Consider the following 6,000-nt stretch of genomic DNA (forward strand, 5'->3'; position numbering starts at 1 on the left):
TGTTGCAGGATTGCCCAAATTCAAGGTTGCAGAAATGCATAAGGTATGTGAAGCCTGTCAGTTTGGAAAACAGGCAAGGAAACCATTTCCTAGACATGTTCAAGAGAGTAAGAAGCCATTGGAATTAATCCACTCTGATGTGTGGACTACTAAAGCTGCATCTCTTGGAGGCTGTCATTATTTTGTCACTTTTATTGATGACTATAGCAAAAAATTTGGGTGTATTTTATGAAAAAGAAAAGTGAAGTTTTTGGGCACTTCAAATCTCTTAAAGCTATGGTTGAAAAAGAAACAGGCCTGCAGATAAAATGCCTAAGGTCAGATGGAGGGGGAGAGTACCTCTCAAATGAGTTTGCAAGGTTCCTATAGGAGCATGGCATAAAGCAGTAATATTCATGCAATCATACCCCACAACAAAATGGAATTGCAGAAAGAAAAAACAGGAATATTGGAGAGGTATCTCATGCCATGCTCAATGAAAAAGACTTGCCAGATTTTTATTGGGCTGAAGCAGTTGCTACAGCAGTCTATATAATGAATAGGACTCCCACTGCAGCAATACATGGGATGACTCCAGAGGAGAGGTATACTGGTAGGAAACCAGATATTTCTCATTTGACAATTTTTGGTTGCATTGCCTATGTACATGTGCCAGATGAGTTGAGATCCAAGTTGGATCCAAAAGCTGAGAAGTGCATCTTTATTGGTTACTCTCTGCAGCAAAAAGGGTATAGATGCTATAACCCTTCTACTCGTAAGTTTACAGTGAGCAGAGATGTTGTTTTTGATGAGATGAGTAGCTGGTATAAACCAGTAAATGTGATTGATAATGTAGATGCACAAAATGGTAATGCTGCACAGAATTCACAGCAGCAGTCACAAGATATTAGTGGACCTGGAGCGTCCTCTAGCAGTGGTTCACATTCTTCGCCATGGACAGGAAGATTGAGATCAGGAGAATCTTCTCAAAGAAATGCAGATAGTGGTATTCAGGTATCACGAAAAGGAAAAGAGAAGGTAGATCAGTCCATGTTGGATGTGAATGTAGGTCACTCTTATGTGGATGGTGAATCTAGTGGCTCAGAACAGAGCATTGATGATGAGTTGGGTATTCCTTCTATTGTTATACCTAGAGTAAGGAAGACCAGGGATGTTTTGAGAGTACCTGGGAGTGAACATACTTTGCGTAGGTCTGCCAGAGCTAGGTATCTTGTGGATACGCTGAAATATGATGGATTTACAGCCATTCACCATGCATATATGGTCAAAGTGATATAGGAACCAGAACCCACTTCTTTTGAGCAAGCCATGGGAAAAGAAAAATGGGAGAAAGCCATGGATGAAGAAATGGATGCCTTGGAAGTAAATGATACATGGGAATTGGTACCTTTGCCTAAAGGTAAGAATGCAATTGGTTGTAAGTGGGTTTATAAGGTGAAGCACAATGCAGATGGTTCTGTGAACAGATACAAGGCAAGATTAGTAGTCAAGGGGTATGCACAAACATATGGCATTGACTATGAAGAAACATTCAGTCCGGTTGCAAGGATGGCAACCGTAAGAGCAGTCATTGCTATGGCTGCATCAAAGGGATGGTCTTTACATCGGATGGATGTAAAGAATGCCTTCTTGCATGGTGATTTGCAAGAAGAGGTCTATATGGAGCAGCCACCAGGTTATGTGCATGCTATTCATCCTGAGTTTGTTTGTAGGTTGAAGAAAGCATTGTATGGCTTCAAGCAAGCACCAAGAGCATGGTCTAACAAGATAGGACAGTATCTTGTCACTATTGGCTTTCAGATTTCCAAGGCAGATTTCTCACTTTATGTGAGAAAAACAGAGAAAGGTATTATGTTGCTTGTCATTTATGTTGATGATTTGATTATCACAGGTGACAGTGATGAAGATATCCTTCATGTGAAAATGCTATTGAAGCAAAAGTTTGAGATGAAGGATTTGGGAGAGCTGCGTTATTTCTTGGGCATTGAGGTGATTAGATTACCAAGTGGGATACAGCTCTTGCAGAGGCAGTATGGATTGGACATGCTGTCTAAATATGGGATGACAGGCTATAAGCCTATTTCAATTCCTTTGGAGTAGAATGTGAAGCTAAGCGCAGATGCAGGTGAGCTTCTGGAAGACCCTACTATGTACAGACACATAGTAGGAAGCTTGATTTATATGACTATTACCAGGCCAGATTTGAGCTATGCTGTTGGACTGGTAAGTCAGTTTATGCAGGCTCCAAGGAAACCGCATTTGGATGCGGCTATTAGGTATGTGAAGTCCACATTGCAGTATGGACTACTTTATGTAACTGGGGTTCAGATACAGTTGCATGGATACACTGATGCTGATTGGGCTGGTAGTATTTCTGATAGACGATCTACCAGTGGATATGTGTTCTCTTTTGGGAGTGCTGTAGTCACTTGGAGCAGCAAGAAACAGTCTACAGTTGCCTTGTCGAGCACAGAGGCTGAGTACAGGGGTGTAGCAATGGCTGCATGTGAGGTAGCTTGGTTGCATAAGCTACTTTATGATATGCATCAGTCTACAGATGGGGCAGTTGTCATTTATTGTGACAACATGAGTAGTATACACTTGGCAAATAACCCAGTCTATCATGCTAGAACAAAGCACATTGAGGTGTATTATCAGTATGTGCGAGAGAGGGTTTTACTAGGTCTTATTGATCTAGTTTATGTCAGCACAGAGGATCAGGTAGCTGACATATTCACGAAGGCATTGGGCACAGAGAAGCTGCGCAAGTTCAGAGACCTACTTGGTGTGCACGAATTGGGATTGAGCTCGAGGGGGAGTGTTGAGATATCGAGCTCCACTCGTGATATGCCAGGGTGACCGTTGTGCATTTATGTCACTGACGTGTCAGTTGCAGATGCGGTTGGTACACCGCTCATGAATAATAGCTAGATGATAGCTATCCTTATCTACTCTAGTTCGTGGCTTAGTTAGTATGCCACCTTAATTAGTTGAGTTTGGTTTGAGACCCATATATAGGGTTCTTCTATGTCTTTGTATTAGAGTTTTTTTTGCTTACACAACTAAGAAGAGGAAAACTATTTTCAGCCTCCATCCTTGTGTGTATTCCCCCATTGTGCAAGCAAGAAAGCTACAAGTGAGACTCCTTCCTTCTCTCCCACAATCTTGACATATGACCACAGAGACATAGGAATGTATAGGAGACCCACTAGCAACCCCTATGGCCCTTAGGCTATAGGGTCAAGATAAAGGTATTCTTCATGTTAAAACGTGAAGGGAAAACCCAATGTTTGAGTGACCACTAGCAACCCCTATGGCCCTTAGGCTATAGGGTCAAGATATTCATCACTAACAAGTTGCATATATCTTGAATCATTTATAGGAGAAGAGAAAACCCTTAGGCTATAGGGTTAAGCTATAGGGATTTTTCATTAACAAGTTGTATATATCTTGGATTATTTGGGGCTATATTTGAGTGGCCTTTAACCCAGACATAGGAATGTATAGGAGTCCCCATCAATGAGAAAACCCATTGATTGTGTGACTAGGTTAAGATATAGGGATTATTCATTAAGAAGTTGTATATATCTTGGATTATTTGGGGCTATATTTGAGTGGCCTTTAACCTAAACATAGGAATGTATAGGAGTCCCCATCAATGAGAAAACCCAATGATTGTGTGACCACTAGCAACCCCTATGGCCCTTAGGCCATCGGGTTAAGATATAGGGATTCTTCATTAGCAAGTTATATATATCTTGAATCATTTGGGATTATATTTGAGTGGCATTCAAATGGAACCCCATCAAGAGGATACCCATATGGCCACCCAATAATAGCCCTTTGTAGGAGAAGAGGAAACCCATATGACCACCTAGACATAGGAATGTATAGTAGACCCCATCAATGAGAAAACCCAATGTTTGAGTGACCACTAGCAACCCCTGTGGCCCTTAGGCCATAGGGTTTAGATATAGGGATTCTTCACTAACAAGTTGTATATATCTTCGATCATTTGGGTCTATATTTGAGTGATCTCTAATCCAGACATAGGAATGTTTAATAAACCCCATCAATGAGAAAACCCAATGTTTGAGTGACCATGCCACTAGCAACCCCTATGGCCTAAGGGCCATAGGGTTATGATATAGGGATTCTTCACTAACAAGTTGTATATATCTTGAATCATTTGGGTCTATATTTGAGTGGCCTTTAGATGAGACCCCATCAAGATGATATCCCTACGGACACCTTTTCATAGGCCCTTGTAGGAGAAGATGGAATCCATATGACCACCCAGGTATAGAAATGTATAGGCGACCCCATCAATGAGAAAACCCAATGTTTGAGTGACTATTAGCAACCCCTATGGCCCTTAGGGTCAAGATATAGGATTCTTCACTAACAAGTTGTATATATCTTGAATCATTTGGGTCTGTATTTGAGTGTCCTTCAAATGAAACCCGTATGACCACCCAAACATAGGAATGTAGAGGAGACCACATCAATGAGAAAACCCAATGTTTGCCACTGGCAACCCATATGGCCCTTGGGCCATAGGGTTAAGATATACGGATTCTTTGCTAGCAAGCTGTATATATCTTATACATATGGCCAAGTGGTCCCCTTTTAGGACCTATCATGGACCTAGAAAGCCCTATGGCCTAAGGGTCATAGGTCTCATGAAGAAACAATACCTTGGTAGAGATCTCCTTCAACCTCTCTTATTAATTTTGTCTATTTAATTCAAAATATTAGGTGACTACTATTGAGTTTGATTAGTCTTACCTCCTTACTCTACAGTTGTTCAGCAAAGCAATGAGGTGAAGCAAATCGATGATAGTAGTGATATCAACCAGCAAATCAAAGATAGAAGTGATGTCAACCAACAAATTGAAGATAATAATGATATCAACCAACAAAAGGATCTTTACAATCCTTTAGATAGTGTGTGTAATGATCAAGAGAGAGTTACATTTCCACCTAAGTTGCATTATACATTATACGACTATACGTGAATAATTGTATAATCACGTATTTGGTGAACCCTTAGAAATAAATGGTTGCATTATACGATGACACATCACCTTTAGACATTGACTCGTTTTTTTACAGGTTGTATTCGGTCGAATAAATATATTATTCGATCGAAATATATTCTCTATATATACAGGAAACTTTCGGGTTAATTTTTCTCGATTCTATTTGTACTCTTCTAGGTTACACACAGGATGTGGTACACACACTAGAACTAAATTGGGTGCTAGTTGTGGATACCTATCCTTTACATCGAGACATTAAATAGCATGCACACGCCAGTGCTAGTTTGGGTGTTGGAGGTGGACACGCTAATTTGGGTGTTGAATGTGGACACGCTATTTTGGGTATTGGTGGATTGTGGTGCTAAAATAGGGTGGACACGCCAATACTACTTTGGGTGTTGGAGGTGGATACACTAATTTAGATATTAATTGTCCATGGTGATATTTGATTGTAGTGCATACACAGATATATATTGTTAATTAATTTGCATATATCTTTGCATCTCCCCTATTATTATTTTGGTTAATTCTACAAATTCTTGTAATTTGAAATGACTTGTGGTAATGAGTGGGAATATGTTGAAGAATTAAAAGCTGGAAAGAACACTTCTCATGTATGATGCAAGTCATGTCAGCATGAGTTCCATGCTAGCGCAACTAGAACTAAAGAGCATCTACTAGGGATGGGTGTTAACGTGAATCATTGTCGTAATCCACCTTCTAATGTACATGTAAAGCTTTCCAAATATATTCAGAAATTAAAGGCCTCTGGAAAGTGGGGGGGGAGGTTACACTATTGAAATTACGTCTACTACAAGAAATAATGATGCACCAAGCAATTTCGTGAATGTACTACAACATGTGGGTGGCTCCTCATCACAACACTCACAGTTGATGGACGAAGAACATAGATACAATGTGAGTGCAGGCTCTCAGGAACACGGATGCTCTAACAACA

Source organism: Lygodium microphyllum, chromosome 16 (genome assembly GCF_053477565.2).
Source record: "Lygodium microphyllum isolate KBCC chromosome 16, Lygodium_microphyllum_v1.1.10, whole genome shotgun sequence".
In the NCBI taxonomy this organism is placed as follows: domain Eukaryota; kingdom Viridiplantae; phylum Streptophyta; class Polypodiopsida; order Schizaeales; family Lygodiaceae; genus Lygodium; species Lygodium microphyllum.